The sequence below is a fragment of the Pristiophorus japonicus genome, unplaced genomic scaffold (genome assembly GCF_044704955.1).
Source record: "Pristiophorus japonicus isolate sPriJap1 unplaced genomic scaffold, sPriJap1.hap1 HAP1_SCAFFOLD_405, whole genome shotgun sequence".
NCBI classification, from domain to species: Eukaryota; Metazoa; Chordata; class Chondrichthyes; family Pristiophoridae; genus Pristiophorus; species Pristiophorus japonicus.
This window is the reverse complement of record NW_027253926.1, coordinates 499,701-526,579: the sequence shown is the minus strand read 5'-3', so window position 1 is coordinate 526,579 and position 26,879 is coordinate 499,701. Positions and strand designations below refer to the sequence as shown.

At 47.7% G+C, this 26,879-nt stretch overlaps 1 protein-coding gene across 1 annotated transcript in view; it reads left to right on the top strand.

Annotated features, from left to right (window-relative positions):
* The first annotated feature begins 18,422 nt into the window (after window positions 1–18,422).
* Window positions 18,423–26,879, top strand: part of LOC139250660 (uncharacterized protein C6orf118-like) — a 122,527-nt gene continuing 114,070 nt past the window's right edge. The window contains exon 1 of the mRNA XM_070873032.1: window positions 18,423–18,671. The gene's annotated coding sequence lies outside the window, so the exon portion shown is untranslated. The remainder of the gene's footprint in view (window positions 18,672–26,879) is intronic.

Below are 26,879 nucleotides of genomic sequence, written 5' to 3'. Positions count from 1 at the left end.
TCGTGCCCGTCACTACTGCCATTCACTATTGAGGTTATTGCAGTCGTGCTGTCACTACTACGATTCACTGCTGAGATGAATGCACTCGTGCCTGACACTACTACGATTCACTACTGAGATTAATGCACTCGTGCCCATCACTACTCCCATTCATGACTGAGATTAATGCAGTCATGCCTGTCACGACTGCCATTCACTGCTGAGATTACTGCAGTTGTGCCCATCACAACTACCATTCACGACTGAGATTAATGCATTCATGCCCATCACTATTACCATTCACGACTGAGATTAATGCACTCGTGCCTGTCACTACTGCCAATCACTACTGAGATTAATGCAGTCATGTCGCTCACTACTACCATTCACTCGTGAGATTAATGCACTCGTGTTCGTCACGACTACTATTCACTACTGAGATGACTGCAGTCTTGCCCGTTACTACTACCATTCACTGCTGAGATTAATGCACTCGTGCCCGTCACTACTATCATTCACCACTCAGATTAATGCACTCGTGCCTGTCACTACTACCATTCACAACTATGATTATTGCAGTCATACCTGTCACTACTGCCATTCACTGCTGAGGTCAATGCACTCATACCTGTCACTACTGCCATTCACTACTGGTCTCAATGCAGCCGTGCCTGTCACAATTACCATTCACTGCTGAGATTAATGTCGTTGGTGCTGTCACTACTGAGATTAATGCAGTCGTGCCCGTCACATCTATGATCCACTACTGCGATTAATGCACTCGTGCCTGTCACTACTACGATTCACTGCTGAGATTAATGCAGTCGTGCCTGTCACGACTACGATTCACGACTAAGATTAATGCACTCGTGCCTGTCACTACTACCATTCACTACTGAGATTAATGCAGTCATGCCCGTCACTACTACATTCACTACTGAGATTAATGCACTCGTGCCCGTTACTATGACCATTCATTACTGAGATTAACGCACTCGGGCCTGTCACGACTACCATTCACGACTGAGATTAATGCAGTCGTGCCCGTCACTACTATGATCCACTACTGCGATTAATGTACTCGTGCCTGTCACTACTACGATTCACGACTGAGATTAATGCAGTCGTGCCTGTCACTACTCCCATTCACTGCCGAGATTAATGCAGACGTGCCTGTGACTACTACCATTCACAACTGAGATTAATGCACACGTGCCGGTCACTACTACCATTCACGACTGAGATTAATGCACTCGTGCCGGTCACGACTACCATTCTCTACTGAGATTAATGCACTCGTGCCTGTCACTACTATTATTCACTACTGAGATTAATGCACTCGTGCCTGTCACTACTACCATTCACAACTGAGATTAATGTAATCGTGCCCGTCACTACTACCATTCACGACTGAGATTAATGCACTCAGGCCCGTCACTACTACCATTCACTACTGATATTAATGCACTTGTACCTGTCACTACTACCATTCACGACTGAGATTAATGCAGTAGTGCCCGTCGCTGCTGCCCTTCACGACTGAGATTAATGCATCCGTGCCCGTCACTGCTACCATTCACGATTGAGATTAATGCACTCGTGCCTGTCACTACTACCATTCACTACTGAGAGTCATGCAGTCGTGCCTGTCACTGCTACCATTCACGAATTTAGATTAATGCACTCGTGCCCGTCACTGCTACCATTCACAACTGAGATTAATGCACTCGTGCGCGTCACTATGACCATTCACTCCTGAGATTAATGCACTCGGCCCCGTCACTCCGACCATTCACAACTGAGATTAATGCAGCTGTGCCCGTCACAGCTATCATTCACGACTCAGATTAATGCACTCGTGCCTTTCACGACGACCATTCACTACTGAGATTAAAGCACTCGTGCCGGACACTCCGACAATTCACGACTGAGATTAATGCACTCGCACCCATCACTACTATGATTAATGCAGTCGTGCCCGTCACTACTACGATTCACTACTGAGATTAATGCACTCGTGCCCGTCACTACTGCCATTCACTATTGAGGTTATTGCAGTCGTGCTGTCACTACTACGATTCACTGCTGAGATGAATGCACTCGTGCCTGACACTACTACGATTCACTACTGAGATTAATGCACTCGTGCCCATCACTACTCCCATTCATGACTGAGATTAATGCAGTCATGCCTGTCACGACTGCCATTCACTGCTGAGATTACTGCAGTTGTGCCCATCACAACTACCATTCACGACTGAGATTAATGCATTCATGCCCATCACTATTACCATTCACGACTGAGATTAATGCACTCGTGCCTGTCACTACTGCCAATCATTACTGAAATTAATGCAGTCATGTCGCTCACTACTACCATTCACTCGTGAGATTAATGCACTCGTGTTCGTCACGACTACTATTCACTACTGAGATGACTGCAGTCTTGCCCGTTACTACTACCATTCACTGCTGAGATTAATGCACTCGTGCCCGTCACTACTATCATTCACCATTCAGATTAATGCACTCGTGCCTGTCACTACTACCATTCACAACTATGATTATTGCAGTCATACCTGTCACTACTGCCATTCACTGCTGAGGTCAATGCACTCATACCTGTCACTACTGCCATTCACTACTGGTCTCAATGCAGCCGTGCCTGTCACAATTACCATTCACTGCTGAGATTAATGTCGTTGGTGCTGTCACTACTGAGATTAATGCAGTCGTGCCCGTCACATCTATGATCCACTACTGCGATTAATGCACTCGTGCCTGTCACTACTACCATTCACTACTGAGATTAATGCAGTCATGCCCGTCACTACTACATTCACTACTGAGATTAATGCACTCGTGCCCGTTACTATGACCATTCATTACTGAGATTAACGCACTCGGGCCTGTCACGACTACCATTCACGACTGAGATTAATGCACTTGTACCTGTCACTACTACCATTCACCACTGAGATTAATGCAGTCGTGCCTGTCACTACTACCATTCACTACTGAGATTAATTCACTCGTGCCTGTCACTACTACCATTACCTGCTGAGATTAATGCAGCCGTGCACGTCACTGCTACCATTCACGACTGAGATTAATGCAGTCGTGCCTGTCACTACTCCCATTCACTGCTGAGATTAATGCATTCGTGCCCGTCACTATTACTATTCACTGCTGAGATTAATGCACTCGTGCCTGTCACATCAACCAGTCACTACTGAGATTAATGTACTCGTGCCTGTCACTACTAAGATTAATGCACTACGACCATTCACTGCTACGATTCACTGCTGAGATTAATGCACCCGTACCCGTCAGTACTACCATTCACTACTGAGATGAATGCACTCGTGCCTGTCACTACTACCATTCACTGCTGAGATTAATGCACTCGTGCACATCACTACTACCGTTCACTACTGAGATTAATGCACTCGTGCCCGTCACTACTATTATTCACAACTGAGATTAATGCACTTGTGCCCATCACTACTGCCATTCACTACTGAGATTAATGCAGTCGTGCCCGTCACTACTGCCATTCACTACTGCGATTAAAGCAGCCGTGCCTGTCACTACTACCATTCACTACTGCGATTAATGCAGTTGTGCCTGTCACTTCCACGATTCACTACTGAGATTACTGCAGTCGTGCCTGTCACTACTACCATTCACTGCTGAGATTTATACTGTCGTGCGTGTCACTACTGAGATTACTGCAGTCGTGCCCGTCACTACTCCCATTCATAACTGAGATTAATGCAGTCATGCCTGTCACGACTGCCATTCACTGCTGAGATTACTGCTGTTGTGCCCATCACGACTACCATTCACTACTGAGATTAATGCATTCATGCTTGTCACTACTGCCATTCACTACTGAGATTGTTGCACTCGTGCACGTCACTACTTCCATTCACTCCTGAGATTAATGCACTCGTGCCCGTTACAACTACCATTCACGACTGAGATTAATGCAGTCGTGCCTGTCACTACTACCATTCACTACTGAGATTAATGCACTCGTGCCCGTCACTACTATCATTCACGACTGAGATTAATGCACTTGAACCCATCACGACTGAGATTAATGCACTCGTGCCTGTCACGACTACCATTCACGACTGAGATTAATGCAGTCGTGCCTGTCACTACTGCCATTCACAACTGAGATTAATGCAGTTGGTGCTGTCACTACTGAGATTAATGCAGTCATGCCCGTCACTACTACGATTCACTAATGAGATTAATGCACTCGCACCCACCACTACTATGATTAATGCAGTCGTGCCCGTCAGTACGACCATTCACGATTGAGATTAATGCACTCGTGGCAGTCACTACTACCATTCACAACTGAGATTAATGCACTCGTGCCCTTCACTACTACCATTCACTACTGAGATTAACGCACTACTACCATTCACTATTACGATTCACGACTAAGATTAATGCACCCGTACCCGTCAGTACGACCATTCACAATTGAGATTAATGCACTCGTGCTCTTCACTACTACGATTCACGACTGAGATTAATGCAGTCGTGCCCGTCACGACTACTATTCACTACTGAGATTAGTGCAGTCGTGCCCGTCACTACCAGCATTCACGACTGAGATTAATGCACTCATGCCCTTCACGACTACGATTCACAACTGAGATTAATGCACTCGTGCCCGTCACGAGTACCATTCACGACTGAGATTAATGCACTCGTGCCTGTCACAACTATTATTCACGACTGAGATTAATGCACTCATGCCCGTCACGACTACCATTCACTACTCAGATTAATGCACTCATGCCTGTCACTACTACCATTCACAACTATGATTATTGCAGTCATGCCTGTCACTACTGCCATTCACTACTGAGATTAATGCACTCGTGCCCGTCACTACTATTATTCACAACTGAGATTAATGCACTTGTGCGCATCACTACTGCCATTCACTACTGAGATTAATGCAGTCGTGCCCATCACTACTACCATTCACTACTGCGATGAATGCACTTGTGCCTGTCACTACTCCCATTCACTACTGAGATTTGTGCACTCATGCCATTCACTACTACCATTCACTACTGAGATTAATGCACTCGTGCCCGTCACTACTCCCATTCACTACTGAAAATTGTGCACTCATGCTATTCACTACTACCATTCACTACTGAGATTAATGCACTCGTACCCGTCACTAATACCATTCACGATCGAGATTAATGCAGTTGTGCCTGTCACTACGACCATTCACTGCTGAGATTAATGCACTCGTGTCCGTCACGACTACCATTCACTACTGAGATTAATGCACTTGTGCCTGTCACTACTCCCATTCACAACTGAGATTAATGCAGTCGTGCCTGTCACTACTGCCATTCACGACTGAGATTAATGCTGCCGTGCGTGTCACGATTACCATTAACAACTGAGATTAATGCAGTTGGTGCTGTCACTACTGAGATTAATGCAGTCGTGCCCGTCACGACTACCATTCACAACTGAGATTAGTGCATTTGTGCCGGTCACGACTGCCATTCACTACTGAGATTAATGCACTCGTGCCCATCACGACTACGATTCACAACTGTGATTATTGCAGTCATGCCTGTCACGACTGCCATTCACTGCTGAGATTAATACTGTCATGCCTGTCACTATTGCCATTCACGACTGAGATTACTGCAGTCGTGCCCATCACTCCTACCATTCACTACTCAGTTTAATGCACTCGTGCCCGTCACTATTACCATTCACTACTGAGATTAATTCACTCGTGCCTGTCATGACTACCATTCACTACTGAGATTAATGCACTCGTGCACATCACTACTACCATTCACGACTGAGATTCGTGCAGTCGTGCCGGTCATTACTACCATTCACGACTGAGATTAAAGCACTCGTGCCTGTCACTACTACCATTCACTACTCAGATTAATGCACTCATGCCTGTCACAACTACCATTCACTACTGAGATTAATGCACTCGTGCCCGTCACTATTACCATTCACGACTGAGATTAATGCACTCGTGCCTGTCACCACTGCCATTCACTGCTGAGATTAATGCACTCGTGCCTGTCACGACTACCATTCACGACTGAGATTTTTGCACTCGTGCCTGTCACTACCACCATTCACTACTGAGTTTAATGCACTCGTGCCTGTCACTACTACCATTGACTACTGAGATTAATGTACTCGTGCCTGTCACGACTAAGATCAATGCACTACGACCATTCAATACTACGATTCACTGCTGAGATTAATGCACACGTGCCCGTCACGACTACCATTCACTGCTCAGATTAATGCACTCATGCCTGTCACTAATACCATTCACAACTGTGATTATTGCAGTCATGCCTGTCACTACTGCCATTCACTACTGAGATTAATGCACTCGTGCACATCACTACTACAATTCACTGCTGAGATTAATGCACTCGTGCCCGTCACTACTATTATTCACAACTGAGATTAATGCACTTGTGCCCATCACTACTGCCATTCACTACTGAGATTAATGCACTACTACCATTCACTACTACGATTCACTGCTGAGATTAATGCACTCGTGCCTGTCACGACTACCATTCACTGCTCAGATTAATGCACTCATGCCTGTCACTAATACCATTCACAACTGTGATTATTGCAGTCATGCCTGTCACTACTGCCATTCACTACTGAGATTAATGCACTCGTGCACATCACTACTACAATTCACTGCTGAGATTAATGCACTCGTGCCCGTCACTACTATTATTCACAACTGAGATTAATGCACTTGTGCCCATCACTACTGCCATTCACTACTGAGATTAATGCAGTCGTGCCCGTCATTACGACCATTCACTACTGCGATTAATGCAGTTGTGCCTGTCACTACGACCATGCACGACTGAAATTAATGCACTTGTGCCCATCACTACTATCATTAACGACTGAGATTAAAGCAGTCGTGCCCGTCACTTCTACGATTCACTACTGAGATTAATGCACTCGTGCCCGTCACAACTACCATTCACGACTGAGATTAATGCAGTCGTGCCTGTCACTACGACCATTCACTACTGAGATTAATGCACTCGTGCCCGTCACAACTACCATTTACTGCTGAGATTAATACTGTCGTGCCTGTCACGACTGCCATTCACTACTATTACTGCAGTCGTGCCCATCACTACTACCATATACTACTCAGATTATTGCACTCGTGCCTGTCACTATTACCATTCACTGCTGAGATTAATGCACTCGTGCCTGTCACTTCTACCATTCACTGCTGAGATTAATACTGTCGTGACTGTCACTACTACCATTCACTACTGAGACGATTGCACTCGTGCCTGTCACTACTACCATTCACTGCTGAGATTTATACTGTCGTGCCTGTCACTACTGAGATTACTGCAGTCGTGCCCGTCACTACTACCATATACTACTCAGATTATTGCACTCGTGCCTGTCACTATTACCATTCACTGCTGAGATTAATACTGTCGTGCCTGTCACGACTACCATTCACTACTGAGACTATTGCACTCGTGCCTGTCACTACTACCATTCACTGCTGAGATTTATACTGTCGTGCCTGTCACTACTGAGATTACTGCAGTCGTGCCCGTCACTACTCCCATTCACAACTGTGATTATTGCAGTCATGCCTGTCACTACTGCCATTCACTACTGAGATTAATGCACTCGTGCACGTCACTACTACCATTCACTACTGAGATTAATGCACTTGTGCCCGTCACTACTATTATTCACAACTGAGATTAATGCACTTGTGCCTGTCACTCCTACCATTCACTACTGAGATTAGTGCACTCGTGCCCTTCACTACTATGATTCACTACTGAGATTAGTGCACTCGTGCCCTTCACTACTGCGATTCACGACTGAGATTAATGCACTCGTGCCCGTCACTACTACCATTCACTACCGAGATTAATGCAGTTGTGCCTGTCACCACGACCATTCACTACTGAGATAAATGCACTTGTGCCCATCACTCCTACCATTCACGACTGAGATTAATGCAGTCGTGCCTGTCACTACTACCATTCACTACTGAGATTAATGCACTTGTGCCCATCACGACTGAGATTAATGCACTCGTGTCTGTCACGACTACCATTCACTACTGAGATTAATGCACTCATGCCCTTCACTACTACCATTCACTACTGAGATTAATGCACTCATGCCTGTCACTACTACCATTCACAACTGTGATTATTGCAGTCATGCCTGTCACTGCTGCCATTCACTGCTGAGATTAATGCACTCGTGCCTGTCACTACTACCATTCACTGCCGAGATTAATACTGGCGTGCCTGTCACTACTGCCATTCACTACTGAGATTACTGCAGTCGTGCCCGTCACTACTACCATTCACTACTCAGATTAATGCACTCGTGCCCGTCACTATTACCATTCACTCCTGAGATTAATGCACTCGTGCCTGTCACTACTACCATTCACGACTGAGATTAATGCACTCGTGCCTGTCACGACTATCATTCACTACTGAGATTAATGCACTCGTGCCCGTCACTACTACCATTCACTACTCAGATTAATGCACTCATGCCTGTCACTACTACCATTCAGAACTGTATTTATTGCACTCGTGCCTGTCACTACTGCCATTCACTGCTGAGATTTATACTGTCGTGCCTGTCACTACTGAGATGAATGCACTCGTGCCTGTCACTAATACTATTCACTACTGAGATTAATGCAGCCGTGCACATCTGTGCTACCATTCACGACTGAGATTAATGCACTCGTGCCTGTCACATGAACCAGTCACGACTGAGATTAGTGTACTCGTGCCTGTCACTACTGAGATTAATGCACTACAACCATTCACTACTACGATTCACTGCTGAGATTAATGCACCCGTGCCCATCAGTACTACCATTCACGACTGAGATTAATGCACTCGTGCCTGTCACTACTACCATTCACTGCTGAGATTAATACTGTCGTGCCTGTCACTACTGCCATTCACGACTGAGATGAATGCACTCGTGCCCTTCACTACTATGATTCACAACTGAGATTAGTGCAATCGTGCCCTTCACGACTACGATTCACTACTGAGATTAATGCACTCGTGCTCTTAACTACTACGATTCACTGCTGAGATTAATGCACTCGTGCCCATCACGACCAGCATTCACTACTGAGATTAGTGCACTCGTGCCGGTCACTACTACCATTCACTACTGAGATTAATGCACTCGTGCCCGTCACAACTACCATTCACGACTGAGATTAATGCACTTGTGCCCATCACGACTGAGATTAATGCACTCATGCCTGTCACGACTACCATTCAGTACTGAGATTAATGCTGCGGTGCCTGTCACGATTACCATTAACTCCTGAGATTAATGCAGTTGGTGCTGTCACTTCTGAGATTAATGCAGTCGTGCCCGTCACTACTATGATCCACGACTGCGATTAATGCCCTCGTGCCTGTCACTACTATGATTCACTACTGAAATTAATGCACTCGCACCCACCACTACTATGATTAGTGCAATCGTGCCGGTCACTACTACCATTCACGACTGAGATTAACGCACTACTACCATTCACTACTACGATTTACGACTGAGATTAATGCACTCGTGCCCGTCACTTCTACCATTCACTGCTGAGATTAATACTGTCGTGCCTGTCACTACTACCATTCACCACTGAGACTATTGCACTCGTGCCTGTCACTACTACCATTCACTGCTGAGATTTATACTGTCGTGCCTGTCACTACTGAGATTACTGCAGTCGTGCCCGTCACTACTCCCATTCATAACTGAGATTAATGCAGTCATGCCTGTCACGACTGCCATTCACTGCTGAGATTACTGCTGTTGTGCCCATCACTACTACCATTCACTACTGAGATTAATGCATTCATGCCCGTCACTACTACCATTCACAACTGTGATTATTGCAGTCATGCTTGTCACTACTGTCATTCACTGCTGAGATTAATGCACTCGTGCACGTCAATACTACCATTCACTACTGCGATTAATGCAGTTGTGCCTGTCACTACGACCATTCACGACTGAGATTAATGCACTTGTGCCCATCACTACTACCATTAACGACTGAGATTAAAGCAGTCGTGCCGGTCACTTCTACGATTCACTACTGAGATTAATGGACTCGTGCCCGTCACAACTACCAAATACTACTCAGATTATTGCACTCGTGCCTGTCACTATTACCATTCACTACTGAGATTAATGCACTCGTGACTGTCACTGCTACCATTCACTGCTGAGATTAATGCACTCGTGCCCGTCACTAGTATTATACAAAACTGAGATTATTGCACTTGTGCCTGTCACTACTACCATTCACTACTGAGATTAGTGCACTCGTGCCCTTCACTACTATGATTCACAACTGAGATTAGTGCACTCGTGCCCTTCACTACTGCGATTCACTACTGAGATTAATGCATTCGTGTCTGTCACGACTGCCATCCACAACTGAGATTAATGCAGTCGTGCCTGTCACGATTACCATTAACGACTGAGATTAATGCAGTTGGTGCTGTCACTACTGAGATTAATGCAGTCGAGCCTGTCACTACTACGATTCACTGCTGAGATTAATACTGACGTGCCTGTCACTACTGCCATTCACTACTAAGATCACTGCAGTCGTGCCCGTCACTACTACCATTCAGAACTGTGATTATTGCACTCGTGCCTGTCACTACTACCATTCACTGCTGAGATTAATACTGTCGTGCCTGTCACTGCTGCCATTCACTACTGAGATTAATGCAGTTGGTGCTGTCACTTCTGAGATTAATGCAGTCGTGCTCGTCACTACTATGATCCACTACTGCGATTAATGCACTCGTGCCTGTCACTACGACGATTCACTACTGAGATTAATGCACTCGCACCCACCACTACTATGATTAATGCAGTCGTGCCCGTCACTACTACCATTCACAACTGAGATGAGTGCACTCGTGCCCTTCACTATACGATTCACGACTGAGATTAATGCAGTCGTGCCCGTCACGACTACCATTCACGACTGAGATTAGTGCAGTCGTGCCGGTCACTACTACCATTCACGACTGAGATTAATGCGCTACTACCATTCACTACTACGATTCACTACTGAGATTAATGCACTCGTGCCTGTCACTGCTACCATTCACAACTGTGATTATTGCAGTCATGCCAGTCACTACTGCCATTCACTGCTGAGATTAATGCACTCGTGCCCGTCACTACTACCATTCACTACTCAGATTAATGCACTCGTGCCTGTCACTACTGCCATTCACTACTGAGATTAATGCACTCGTGCCTGTTACTACTACCATTCACTACTGAGATTAATGTGCGCGTGCCTGTCATTACTAAGATTAATGCACTACGACCATTCACTACTACGATTCACTGCTGAGATTAATGCACCCGTGCCCGTCAGCACTACCATTCACTGCTGAGATTAATACTGGCGTGCCTGTCACTACTGCCATTCACTTCTGAGATTACTGCACTCGTGCCCTTCACTACTACGATTCACTCCTGAGATTAGTGCACTCGTGCCCGTCACTACTACCATTCACTACCGAGATTAATGCAGCTGTGCCTGTCACTACGGCCGTTCACTACTCAGATTAATGCAGTCGTGCCTGTCACTACTACCATTCACGACTGAGATTAATGCAGTCATGCCCGTCACTACTACCATTCACGACTGAGATTAATGCACTTGTGCCCATCACGACTGAGATTAATGCAGTCGTGCCTCACGACTACAATTCACTGCTGAGATTAAGGCACTCATACCTGTCACTACCACCATTCACTACTGCGATTAATGCACTCATGCCTGTCACTACTATGATTCACTGCTGAGATTAATGCACTCATGCCTGTCACTACTAGCATTCACGACTGAGATTAATGCAGTCGTGCCCGACACTACTACCATTCACTACTGAGATTAATGCACTCGTGCCCGTCACTACTGCCCTCCACTACTGAGATTAATGCACTCGTGCCCGTCATACCCATTCACTGCTGAGATTAATGCACTTGTGCCTGTCACGACTACCATTCACAACTGAGATTAATGCAGTCGTGCCTGTCACGATTACCATTAACGACTGAGATTAATGCAGTTGGTGCTGTCACTACTGAGATTAATGCACTCGTGCCTGTCATTACTACGATTCACTACTGAGATTAATGCACTCGCACCGACCATCACTATGATTAAAGCAGTCGTGCCCGTCACTACTACCATTCACAACTGAGATGAGTGCACTCGTGCCCTTCACTACTACAATTCACGACTGTGATTAGTGCAATCGTGCCCTTCACGACTACGATTCACTACTGAGATTAATGCACTCGTGCCCTTCACTACTACCATTCACGACTGAGATTAATGCACTAATGCCTGTCACTACTAAGATTAATGCACTACAACCATTCACTACTACGATTCACTGCTGAGATTAATGCAACCGTGCCCATCAGTACTACCATTCACGACTGAGATTAATGCACTCGTGCCTGTCACTACTACCATTCACTGCTGAGATTAATACTGTCATGCCTGTCACTACTACCATTCAGAACTGTGATTATTGCACTCGTGCCTGTCAGTAGTAACATTCACAACTCAGGTTAATGCAGTCGTGTCGGTCACTACTACCATTCACTACTGAGATTAATGCACTCGTGCCCTTCACTACTACGATTCACAACTGAGATTAGTGCAATCATGCCCTTCACGACTACGATTCACTACTGAGATTAATGCACTTGTGCCCGTCACAACTCCCATTCACGACTGAGATTAATGCACTTGTGCCCATCACTACTGAGATTAATGCACTCATGCCTGTCACGACTACCATTCAGTACTGAGATTAATGCACTATTAACATTCACTACTACGATTCACTGCTGAGATTAATGCACTCGTGCCTGTCACTACTGCCATTCACGACTGAGATTAATGCAGCCGTGCCTGTCACAATTACCATTCACTGCTGAGATTAATGCAGTTGGTGCTGTCACTACTGAGATTAATGCAGTCGTGCCTGTCACTACTATGATCCACGACTGCGATTAATGCACTCGTGCCTGTCACTACTACGATTCACTGCTGAGATTAATGCACTCGCACCCATCACTACTATGATTAATGCAGTCGTGCCCGTCACTACGACCATTCACTACTGAGATTAATGCACTCGTGCCCGTCACTACTGCCATTCACTACTGAGGTTATTGCAGTTGTGCCGTCACTTCTACGATTCACTGCTGAGATTAATGCACTCGTGCCTGTCACTACTACAATTCACTACTGAGATCAATGCACTCGTGCCTGTCACTATTACGATGCACGACTGAGATCAATGCAGTCGTGCCCGTCACTGCTACCATTCACGACTGAGATCAATGCACTCGTGCCCGTCACTACTATCGTTCACTCCTGAGATTAATGCACTCGTGCCTGTCACTACTGCCATTGACTACTGGGATTAATGCAGTCGTTCCCGTCTCTACTATGATCCACTACTGAGATTAATGCAGTCGTGCCCGTCACAACTATGATCCACGACTGAGATTGATGCACTCGTGCCTGTCACTACTACCATTCACGACTGAGATTAATGCACTCCTGCCCGTCACTACTACCATTCACTACTGAGATTAATGCACTCGTGCCCGTCACTACTACCATTCACTACTGGGATTAATACACTCATGCCCGTCACTATTAACATTCACCACTGAGATTAATGCACTCATGCACGTCACTACTACCATTCACTACTGAGATTAATGCACTCGTGCCCGTCACTACTACGATTCACGACTGAGGTTAATGCACTCGTGCCCATCACTGCTACCATTCACTCCTGAGATTAGTGCACTCGTGCCCTTCACTACTACGATTCACTACTGAGATTAGTGCACTCGTGCCCTTCACGACGACGATTCATTACTGAGATTAATGCAGTCATGCCCGTCACGACTACCATTCACGACTGAGATTAGTGCAGTCGTGCCAGTCACTACTACCATTCACTACTGAGATTAACGCACTACTACCATTCACTACTACGATTCACTACTGAGATTAATGCACCTGTGCCCGTCAGTAATACCATTCACTACTGAGATTAATGCACTCGTGCCAGTAACTACTACCATTCACTATTGAGATCAATGCACTCATGCCTGTCACGACTACCATTCACGACTGAGATCAATGCATTTGGTGCTGTCACTACTGAGATTAATGCAGTTGTGCCCATCACTACGATGATCCACGACTGCAATTAATGCACTCGTGCCTGTCACTACTACGATTCACTACTGAGATTAATGCACTCGCACCCATCACTACTATGATTAATGCACTCGTGCCTGTCAATACTACCATTCACTACTGAGATTATTGCAGTCGTGCCCATCACTACTACGATTCACGATTGAGATTAATGCAGTCGTGACCGTCACTACAACCATTCACTACTGAGATTAATGCAGTCGTACCCGTCACTACTACGATTCACTGCTGAGATTAATGCACTCGTGCCCGTCACTACTACCATTCACTACTGAGATTAATGCACTCGTGCCTGTCACGACTACCATTCACTACTGAGATTAATGCACTCGTGCCTGTCACTACTACCATTCACTACTGAGATTAATGCAGTCATGCCCGTCACTACTACGATTCACGACTGAGATTAATGCAGTCGTGCCCGTCACTACTACCATTCACTACTGAGATTAATGCACTCGTGCCTGTCACTACTACCATTCACGACTGAGATTATTGCAGTCGTGCCCGTCACTACTACCATTCACTACTGAGATTATTGCAGTCGTGCCCGTCACTACTACCATTCACTACTGAGATTAATGCACTCGTGCCTGTCACTACTACCATTCACTACTGAGATTAATGCAGTCATGCCCGTCACTACTACGATTCACGACTGAGATTAATGCAGTCGTGCCCGTCACTACTACCATTCACTACTGAGATTAATGCACTCGTGCCTGTCACTACTACCATTCACGACTGAGATTATTGCAGTCGTGCCCGTCACTACTACCATTCACTACTGAGATTATTGCAGTCGTGCCCGTCACTACTACCATTCACTACTGAGATTAATGCACTCGTGCCCGTCACTACCACCATTCACTCCTGAGATTAATGCAGTCGTGCCCATTCACTTTTACCATTCACTACTGAGATTAATGCAGTCGTGCCCGTCACTACTACGATTCACTGCTGAGATTCAAACTACTACAATTATACAACTAAAGTAGTTAAATTATATAACTGAAATGGACAGTCAATAGTAACACTACAAATTGCAGCAAACTCACCCAAAGCAGCTGTTTTTAACATTAGTGGCAGCCCTTTTTTCTTAAAAAAGAGCCGCCTTCTTGAACCGCTGCAGCACGTGTGATGAAGGTACTCCCACAGTGCTGTTCAAGACGGAGTTCCAGGATTTTGACCCAGCAACGATGAAGGAACGGCGATATACTTCCAAGTTCTTTATAAAAGAAAAGCACAAATCCCCCACAGATCCTTAAAAGCTGCAAGGCCTCCGAGCTCCTGACATCATCGGAGGGGCTTGCCCGGAAATGACATCGTTCGAGGGCGGACACGGAAATGACATCATCAGAGCCCCAACCCCACAAGATGCACTGCAGCAACTCCAAAGCTTCGTTGACGGCATCTCCCAAACCCGCGACCTTAAGCACCTGGAAGGACAAAGGAATCAGGCGCATGGGAACACCATCACCTCCAAGTCACACAACATCCTGACTTTGGAAGTATATCGCCGTTCCTTCATCGTCGCTGGTTCAAAATCCTGGAACTCCCTCCCTAACAGCACTGTAGTAGCATTTTCACCACAGTGACAGCGGCAGTTCAAGGAGGTGGCTCACCACCACCTTCTCAAGGGGCAATTAGGGATGGGCAATAAATGCCGGCCTTGCCAGTGATCCCAGGAATGAATAAAAAAAAATGTTCACAGGCCAGTTATCAATATTACAAAATTACCTTTGACATCAATAATTTGCAGGTTCAGATTTCCAGGTGCCGTTTAGAGGTTAAGATGAGGGATCTTGCACGGAGATCAGTTGCAGAGAGGCAACATGGCGCAGAAAGCAGGAAAATTCCAGATGCAAATTGTATTCTCAGAAATGTTAGAATCTGAAAAAGAAAATCTATACACATTAATAACAAATTAAAACATTATTTTTTCAAATCTAAGAATCAAACAACAAAAGAGAAGGGTTTGTATTTCACTTTTGCGCTCTGGGCAGTGCCTGGTGGAATAGATCAGCCGGTCATGTAGAACCTGCTTGATTTTAATCCCATTCATCTCAACGCAAGTGAAAATCAGGCGGTTTCTGTAATGGGCGGCCGGTCCACTCGCCAGTTTAACGCCCGGGCAGCAAGTTAGAAACCGACCCCAAAATATCTCGGTGTGGAAATTTATCTCGGACGGTGGGGCAAAACGGGCAGAATGGCCTCGACCGCCCGTTCTCCACCTCGGCCAATATTCAGCTCCATTGAGTCAAAGGGCGTAGAACAAGTGAGCGATGCAATGTCGCCCAGTTAGCTCCACTGCCCGAGTGGAATTGCTGCCCCAGGGATCAGGCACCGGTCGAGCCGGATTTACCCAGACCATTGCTCAGATTGGGTTTAAGGAGCTTTATCACAAAGCGTGGTTCCTCCCAGGAGTGAGCATTGGCTCATTCTGAGAGCCGGCATTGTGATTGGTTCACTCAGAGCCGGCGCCGTGATTGGCTCACTCTGAGAGCTCGCGCTGTGATTGGCTCACTCAGAGTCTGGTTCTGCTGAGAGCTGCGCTGTGATTGGCTGACTCAGAGCTAGTGCCATGATTGGCTCACAGCTGGTGACGTGATTGGCTCACTCTGAGCCTGGCTCTGCTGAGAGCTCGCGCTGTGATTGGCTGACTCAGAGTTGGTGCTGTGGTTGGCTCACTCTGAGAGCTGGTGCTGTGATTGGCTCACTCTGACAGCTGGCGCCGTGATTGGTTCACTCAGAGCCGGCACTGTGATTGGCTCACTCTGAGCGCTTGCGCTGTGATTGGCTCACTCTGAGAGCCGGCGCCGTGATTGGCTCACTCTGAGAGCCAGCGCCGTTATTGGCTCACTCAAAGCCGGCACTGTGACTGGCGCACTCAGAGCCGGCACTTTGATTGGCTCACTCAGAGAGCTGGCGCCGTGATTGGCTCACTCAGAGAGATGGCACTGTGATTGGCTCACTCAGAGCCGGCGCCGTGATTGGCTCACTCTGAGAGCCAACACTGTGATTGGCTCACTGAGTGACGGCACCGTGATTGGCTCACTCTGAGAGCTGGCACCGTGAATGGCTCACTCTGAGAGCTGGCACTGTGATTGGCTCACTCTGAGGGCCGGCACTGTGATTGGCTCACTCTGAGGGCCGGTGCCATGATTGGCTCAGTCTGAGAGCCGGCGCTGTGATTGGCTCACTGACATCCGGTCCTATGATTGGCTCACTCTGGGAGCCGGCGCCGTGATTTGCTCACTCTGAGAGCCGACACCATGATTGGCTCACTCAGAGCCGATGCCGTGATTGGCTCACTCGGAGAGCCGGCACTGTGACTGGCTCACTGTGAGAGCCAGTGCCATGATTGGTTCACTCAGAGCCGATGCTGTGATTGGCTCACTCAGACAGCTGGCGCTGTAATTGGCTCACTCTGAGAGCCGGTGCCGTGATTGGCTCACTTGGAGAGCTTGCGCTGTGATTGGTTCACTCGGAAAGCCGGCACTTTGATTGGCTCACTCGGAGAGCTTGCGCTGTGATTGTCTCACTCGGAGAGCTGGCACTGTGATTGTCTCACTCGGAGAGCTGGCACTGTGATTGGCTCACTCGGAGAGCCAGTGCCATGATTGGTTCACTCAGAGCCGATGCTGTGATTTGCTCACTCGGAGAGCCAGCACTGTGATTGGCTCACTCGGAGAGCTTGCGCTGTAACTGGCTCACTCAGGGCCGGTGCCGTGATTGGCTCACTCTGAGAGCCGGTGTTGTGATTGGCTCAGAACCCAGCCTGCCCCCACAGACAGGCCCCGGACAGCAGGCGCCACCTTACCGAGCGCCCGAGCCGGGGAAAGGGGCGACAGACTGTCACTGAGCAAGGACTGAACGCCGCTCTCACTCACTCACTGCCCGCCAAGCCGCAGTGTCCGTCTGCTGCTGGAGCTGTGCGCGAGCCCCCCCCACACACACACACACAATGTGCGTTACACCCAATCCCAGGGCACTGTCCGCGTCACGTGCGGCGCGGCGAGCATGCGCAGAGCGTCCCGGGTCCGCGGTTGCCCGGTAACGGGGATACTCGGCCCACTGGAGAGGGACAGGAGCCGGGCCTGAGCATCCCGCGGGAGACCAGGCCGAGCGGAGCCCAGCGGTCTGACACCCAGCGACAGCACGGCCCGCGGGCAGCGCTGCACCCGTTTGCCGGTCCTCAGGTTCGCCCATAACTGCAATTCAGCTGGCTGGTCCTCGAGTTTAGGAAATAAACATAACCCCCCTTGTACCTCTGGCAAGGCTTGTTTCCAGGTACTTATCCAACTTTGTTGAATTTGCTGATAGAAAACAGTCCCTCTGCCAATCATTCCATCCATTCACCATCTTCAGTGTAAAAAAAACTTAAGTCAAAACCATCTTTTCACACCCTCCCCCTCCCATGCTCTCTAACATATGCACAGATACAAGACATTATTGTTTGTCCTCTCTATACCCTCTAGACTGTTAACTACTTCTATAAGATCAACTGTGAGCCTTCTCTTGCGTAACCATTCCCAGCTTCTGTCACATCTCCCCATTTTATTCAGGGACCAGAGAGCATAAGAACATAAGAAATAGGAGTCAGTCCCTCGAGCCCGCTCCGCCATTCAAAAAGATCATGGCCCCAACTCCACTTCCCTGTCCGCACCCCATAACCCTTCACTCCACTTATCGTTCCAAAGTCTATCTCCACCTTAAATATATTCCATCACCCAGCCTCCACAGCTCTCTGAGGCAGAGAATTCCACAGATTTAGGACTTTGAGAGAAGAAATTTCTCCTCATCTCAGTTCTTAAACTATGCTCCCTAGTTCTAGCTTCCCCCACAACGGGAAACATCCTCTCTACGTCTACCTTGTCGAGCCCCCTCAGTATCTTGTATGTTTCAATAAGATCACCTCTCATTCTTCTAAACTCCAATGAGTATAGGCCCAACCTTTCTTCATAGGATGGGTGGAGAGCACCGGCTCCAGCTGTCGCGGGACGGGAGAGTGGAGAGCACCAGTTCAAACTGTCACAGGACGGGAGAGTGGAGAGCACCAGTTCAAACTGTCACAGGACGGGAGAGTGGAGAGCACCAGTTCAAACTGTCACAGGACGGGAGAGTGGAGAGCACCAATTCAAACTGTCACAGGACGGGAGAGTGGAGAGCACCAGTTCAAACTGTCACAGGACGGGAGAGTGGAGAGCACCAGTTCAAACTGTCACAGGACGGGAGAGTGGAGAGCACCAATTCACACTGTCACAGGACGGGAGAGTGGAGAGCACCAGTTCACACTGTCACAGGAGCATCCAGTCGTGCCCTGGCAACTGCCCCCAAGGGAAGTGGAGTGTGGGAAATTGCACTCTGCTTCCATTGAGGGGTGGTAAGCCAATTCTGCAGCGAGAGCAGGACTTCCACGCAGGGGGCTAAAATTCCCAGCCCCAGAAGGTTACCGCCCCCAAGATGGGAGCCTGTGCGGGGAGGCAGATGGAAGTGGAGGGGAGACGGGGGCGGGGGCGGGGGATGGAGGGGAGAGTGGTGGAGATGCGGGGCGGAGAAACCCAGGGCGGGGGATGGAGGGGAGAGTGGTGGAGGTGGGGGGCGGAGAAACCCAGGGCGGGGACGGGAGGGGCCACATTGCAGCGAAGGTCTGGGGGGGCGAAGTGTGTTGGAGGGGTGGGCCTGGGGGCTCTGTGACTCGGTGCGGGGAGTGTTCAGAGTGGGGTTGACTGCGCAGATGGCGGTTGGTGGACGTGGTGTGGTTGGCATCGCGCGGGCGTGGCTCCGGGGTGGCTGGGGCTGGGGGCTCGACATCCGGGAGTGTTTGGCATTTGGGAAGGACTCTGATGGGACGGGGCGGGTTGGGTGCGGGGGGAGTGTTCCCGGTGTTGGGAGGGTCCGGAGCCGGGGGGGTGGGGGTGCGTGGGAACGGTCTTGGGATGGGGAGAGACTTCTTCACTCAGGGAGTTGTTGGCCTGTGGGGTTCCCTGCCACGGAGAGTTGTTGATGCCAGTTCATTGGATGTGTTCGGGAGGGAAATGGATGTGGTCCTTGCGGCTGGGGAGGTCGTGGGTGTGGAGGGTGCGTTGGGAGGGGTGGGGGGCTGCTGGGTGGGTGATCAGCCATGATCTTGTTGAATGGCGGTGCAGGCTCGTAGGGCCGAATGGCCTACTCCTGCACCTATTTTCTATGTTTCTATGTCACTGCGGCTTTACAGGGCGGCGCGGGCCCACATCACACTGCCACAGGCAGCACTGGCCCGGGGTTTGGGTCTGGGGTCAGTGTTGGGGTCTGGGGTCACTGTGGACTCAGTGTAGGGTCACTGTGGGGTCAGTGTTGGGGTCTGGGGTCAGTGTAGGGTCACTGAGGGGTCAGTGTTGGGGTTTAGGGTCATTGTGGGGTCAGTGGGGTTTGGGGTCAGTGTAGGGTCACTGTGGGGTCAGGGCTCAGTGTAGGCTCAGTGGGGTTTGGGGCCAGTGTAGGGTCAGTGTTGGGGTTTAGGGTCATTCTGGGGTCAGTGTTGGGGTCTGTGGTCAGTGTGGGATCAATGTTGGGGTTTAGGGTCAATGTTGGGGCCTGGGGTCAGTGTTGGGGTTCAGGGTCATTGCCACGTGCTAGTCAGAGTAGGAACCGCAGGATAGCTCAGATGAATACGTGGCTTGAGGAGTGATGCAGAAGGGAGGGATTCAAATTCCTGGAACATTGGAACCGGTTCTGGGGGAGGTGGGACCACTACAAACCGGACGGTCTGCACCTGGGCAGGACTGGAACCAATGTCCTTGGGGGACTGTTTGCGAGTGCTGTTGGGGAGGGGTCAAACTAATATGGTAGGGGGTTGGGAATCTATGCAGGGAGACAGAGGGAAGTAGAATGGGGGCAGAAGCAAAAGATAGAAAGAAGAAAAGTAAAAGTGGCGAGCAGAGAAACCGAAGGCAAAAAGCACATTACAGCAAAATTCTAAAGGGGCAAAGTGTGTTAGAAAGACAAGCCTGAAGGCTCTGTGCCTCAATGCGAGGAGTATTCGGAATAAGTTGGACGAATTAACTGCGCAGATAGCAGTCAACAGATATAGTGTAATTGGCATCACGGAGACATGGCTCTAGGGTGACCAAGGCTGGGAACTCAACATCCAGCGGTATTCAACATTTAGGAAAGATAGACATAAAGGAAAAGGAGGCGGGGTTGCATTGCTGGTTAAAGTGGAAATTAATGCAATAGTAAGGAAGGACATTAGCTTAGATGATGTGGAATCGGTATGGGTGGAGTTACGGAATACCAAAGGGCAGAAAACGCTAGTGGGAGTTGTGTCCAGACCACCAAACAGTAGTAGTAAGGTTGGGGACAGCATCAAACAAGAAATTAGGGATGTATGTAATAAAGGTACAGCAGTTATCATGGGTGACTTTAATCTACATATTGATTGGGCTAACCAAACTGGTAGCAATGCGGTGGAGGAAGATTTCCTGGAGTGTATTCGGGATGGTTTTCTCGACCAATATGTCGAGGAACCAACGAGAGAGCTGGCCATCCTAGACTGGGTGATGTGTAATGAGAAAGGACTAATTAGCAATCTTGTTGTGCAAGGTCTCTTGGGGAAGAGTGACCATAATATGGTAGAATTCTTTGTTAAGATGGAGAGTGACACAGTTAATTCAGAAACTAGGGTCCTGAACTTAAGGAAAGCTAACTTTGATGGTATGAGGTGTGAATTAGTTTGAATTGACGGATAAATTATACTTAAAGGGTTGACGGTGGATAGGCAATGGAAAACATTTAAAGATCACATGGATGAACTTCAACAATTGTACATCCCTGTCTGGAGTAAAAATAAAACGGGCAAGGTGGCTCAACCGTGGCTAACAAGGGAAATTAAGGATAGTGTTAAATCCAAGGAAAAGGCAGATAAAATGGCCAGAAAAAGCAGGAAACCTGGGAAAAATTTAGAATTCAGCAGAGGAGGACAAAGGGTTTAATTAAGAGGGGGAAAATAGAGTACGAGAGGAAGCTTGCCGGGAACATAAAAACTGACTGCAAAAGCTTTTATAAATATGTGAAGAGAAAAAGATTAGTGAAGACAAATGCCGATCCCTTGCAGTTGGAATCAGGTGAATTTATAAATGGGGAACAAAGAAATGGCAGACCAATTGAACAAATACTTCGGTTCTGTCTTCACGAAGGAAGACACAAATAACCTTCCGGAAGTACTAGGGGATCGAGGGTCTAGTGAGAAGGAGGAACTGAAGGATATCCTTATTAGGCGGGAAATTGTGGTAGGGAAATTGCTGGGATTGAAGGCTGATAAATCCCCGGGGCCTGGTAGTCTGCATCCCAGAGTACTTAAGGAAGTGGCTCTAAAAATAGCGAATGCATTGGTGATCATTTTCCAACAGTCTATCGACTCTGGATCAGTTCCTATGGACTGGAGGATAGCTAATGTAACACCACTTTTTAAACAGGGAGGGAGAGAGAAAACAGGTAATTATAGACCAGTTAGTCTGCCATCAGTTGTGGGGAAAATGTTGGAATCAATTATTAAGGATGAAATAGCAGTGCATTTTGAAAGCAGTGGCAGGATCGGTCCAAGTCAGCATGGATTTATGAAGGGGAAATCATGCTTGACAAATCTTCTGGAATTTTTTGAGGATGTAACTAGTAGAGTGGACAAGGGAGAACCAGTGGATGTGGTGTATTTTGACAAGGTCCCACACAGGAGATTGGTGTGCAAAATCAAAGCACATGGTATTGGGGGTAATGTACTGATGTGGATAGAGAATTGGTTGGCAGACAGGAAGCAGAGAGCCGGGATAAACAGGTCCTTTTCAGAATGGCAGGCAGTGACTAGTGGAGTGCCGCAGGGCTCAGTGCTGGGACCCCAGCTCTTTACAATATACATTAATGATTTAGATGAAGGAATTGAGTGTAATATCTCCAAGTTTGCAGATGACACTAAACTGGGTGGCGGTGTGAGCTGTGAGGAGGACGCTAAGAGGCTGCAGGGTGATTTGGCCAGGTTCGGTGAGTGGGCAAATGCATGGCAGATGCAGTATAAAATGGATAAATGTGAGGTTATCCACTTTGAGGACAAAAACACGAAGGCAGAATATTAACTGAATGGCGGCAGATTAGGAAAAGGGGAGGTGTAACGAGACCTGGTATCATGCTTCATCTGTCATTGAAAGTTGGCATGCAGGTACAGCAGGCGGTGAAGGCGACAAATGGAATGTTGGCTTTCATAGCGAGCGGATTTGGGTATAGGAACAGGGAGGTCTCACTGCAGTTGTATAGGGCCTTGGCGAGGCCTCACCTGGAATATTGTGTTCAGTTTTGGTCTCCTAATCTGAGGAAGTACATTCTTGCTATTGAGAGAGTGCAGCGAAGGTCCACCAGACTTATTCCCGGGACGGCTGGACTGACATATGAGGAGAGACTGGATCAACTGGGCCTTTATACACTAGAGTTTAGAAGGATGAGAGGGGATCTCATAGAAACATATAAGATTCTGACGGGACTGGACAAGTTAGATGCGGGATGAATGTTCCCAATGTTGGGGAAGTCGAGAACCAGGGGACACAGTCTTAGGATAAGGGGTAGGTCATTTAGGACTGAGATGAGGAGAAACGTCTTCACTCAGAGTTGTTAACCTGTGGAATTCCCTGCCGCAGAGAGTTGTTGATGCCAGTTCATTGGATATATTCAAGAGGGAGTTAGATATGGCCCTTATGGCTAAAGGGATCAAGGGTTATGGAGCGAAAGCAGGAAAGGGGTACTGAGCAGCCATGATCGTATTGAATGGTGGTGCATGCTCGAAGGGCCGAATGTCCTACTCCTGCACCTATTTTCTATGTTTCTATGTGGGGTCAGTGTAGAGACACTGGGGTTGGGGTTTAGGGTCAGTGTAGAGTCACTGTGGGGTCAGTGTTGGGGTTTGGGGTCAGTAGAGGAACACTGTGGGGTCAGTGTTGGGGATTGGGGTCATGTCGGGTCACTGTGGGGTCAGTGTTGGGGTTTGGGGTCGGTTTTGGGTCAGTGTAGGGTCACTGGGGTCAGTGTGGGGGTTTGGGTCAGTGTCGGGTCAGTGTTAGTGTTTGGGGTCAGTGTAGGGTCACTGGGATTAGTGTGGGTGTTTGGGGTCAGTGTTGGGGTTTGGGTTCAGTGTCGGGTCACTGGGGTTTGCGGTCAGTGTAGGGTCTGTGGTCACTGGGGTCAGTGTTGTGGTTTGGGGTCAGTGTTGGGGTTTAGGGTCACTGTGGGGTCAGTGGAGGGTCATTGTGGGGTCAGTGCTGGAGTCAGGGGTCAGTGATGGTGTTTGCGTGCAGTGTTGGGGCCAAGGATCAGTGTTGGGGTCATAAGAACATAAGAATTAGGAACAGGAGTAGGCCATCTAGCCCCTCGAGCCTGCTCCGCCATTCAATAAGATCATGGCTGATCTGGTCGTGGACTCAGCTCCACTTACCCGCCCTCTCCCCGTAACCCTTAATTCCCTTATTGGTTAAAAATCTATCTATCTTTGACTTGAATACATTCAATGAGCTAGCCTCAACTGCTTCCTTGGGCAGAGAATTCCACAGGTTCACAACCCTCTGGGAGAAGAAATTCTTTCTCAACTCGGTTTTAAATTGGCTCCTCCGTATTTTGAGGCTGTGCCCCCTAGTTCTAGTCTCCCCTACCAATGGAAACAACCTCTCTGCCTCTATCTTGTCTATCCCTTTCATGATTTTAAATGTTTCTATATCACCCTCATCCTTCTGAACTTCAACGAGTAAAGACCCAGTCTACTCAATCTATCATCATAAGGTAACCCCCTTATTTCTGGAATCAGCCTAGTGAATCGTCTCTGTACCCTTTCCAAAGCTAGTATATCCTTCCTTAAGTAAAGTGACCAAAACTGCACGCAGTACTCCAGGTGCAGCCTTACCAATATCTTATACAGTTGCAGCAAGACCTCCCTGCTTTTGTACTCCATCCCTCTCGCAATGAAGGCCAATATTCCATTCGCCTTCCTGATTACCTGTTGCACCTGCAAACTAACCTTTTGGGATTCATGCACAAGGACCCCCAGGTCCCTCTCCCAAAAGAGTTTCATGCACAAGGACCCCCAGGTCCCTCTGCACCACAGCATGTTGTAATTTCTCCCCATTCAAATAATATTCCCTTTTCCTGTTTTTTTTCCCAAGGTGGATGACCTCACACTTTCCGACATTGTATTCCATCTGCCAAACCTTAGCCCATTCGCTTAACCTATCCAAATCTCCTTGCAGCCTCTCTGAGTCCTCTACACAACCCGCTTTCCCACTAATCTTAGCGTCATCTGCAAATTTTGTTGCACTACACTCTGTCCCTTCTTCTAGGTCATCTATGTATATTGTAAACAGTTGTGGTCCCAGCACTGATCCCTGTGGCACACCACTAACCACTGATTTCCAACTGGAAAAGGACCCATTTATCCCGACTCTCTGCTTTCTGTTCGCCAGCCAATTCTCTATCCATGCTAATACATTTCCTCTGACTCCGCGTACCTTTATCTTCTGCAGTAACCTTTTGTGTGGCACCTTATCGAATGCCTTTTGGAAATCTAAATACACCACATCCATCGGTACACCTCTATCCACCATGCTCGTTATATCCTCAAAGAATTCCAGTAAGTTAGTTAAACATGATTTCCCTTTCATGAATCCATGCTGCGTCTGCTTGATTGCACTATTCCTATCTGGATGTCCCGTGATTTCTTCCTTAATGATAGTTTCAAGCATTTTCCCCACTACAGATGTTAAACTAACCGGCCTATAGTTACCTGCCTTTTGCCTGCCCCCTTTTTTAAACAGAGGCGTTACATTAGCTGCTTTCCAATCCGCTGGTACCTCCCCAGAGTCCAGAGAATTTTGGTAGATTATAACGAATGCATCTGCTATAACTTCCGCCATCTCTTTTAATACCCTGGGATGCATTTCATCAGGACCAGGGGACTTGTCTACCTTCAGTCCCATTAGCCTGTCCAGCACTACCCCCCCTAGTGATAGTGATTGTCTCAAGTTCCTCCCTTCCCACATTCCTGTGGCCTGCAAATTTTGGCATGGTTTTTGTGTCTTCCACTGTGAAGACGGAAGCAAAATAATTGTTTAAGGTCTCAGCCATTTCCACATTTCCCATTATTAAATCCCCCTTTTCATCTTCTAAGGGACCAACATTTACTTTAGTCACTCTTTTCCGTTTTATATATCTGTAAAAGCTTTTACTATCTGTTTTTATGTTTTGCGCAAGTTTACCTTCGTAATCTATCTTCCCTTTCTTTATTGCTTTTTTAGTCATTCTTTGCTGTTGCTTAAAATTTTCCCAATCCTCTAGTTTCCCACTAACCTTGGCCACCTTATACGCATTGGTCTTTGATTTGATACTTTCCTTTATTTCCTTGGTTATCCACGGCTGGTTATCCCTTCTCTTGCCGCCCTTCTTTTTCACTGGAATATATTTTTGTTGCGCACGATGAAAGAGCTCCTTAAA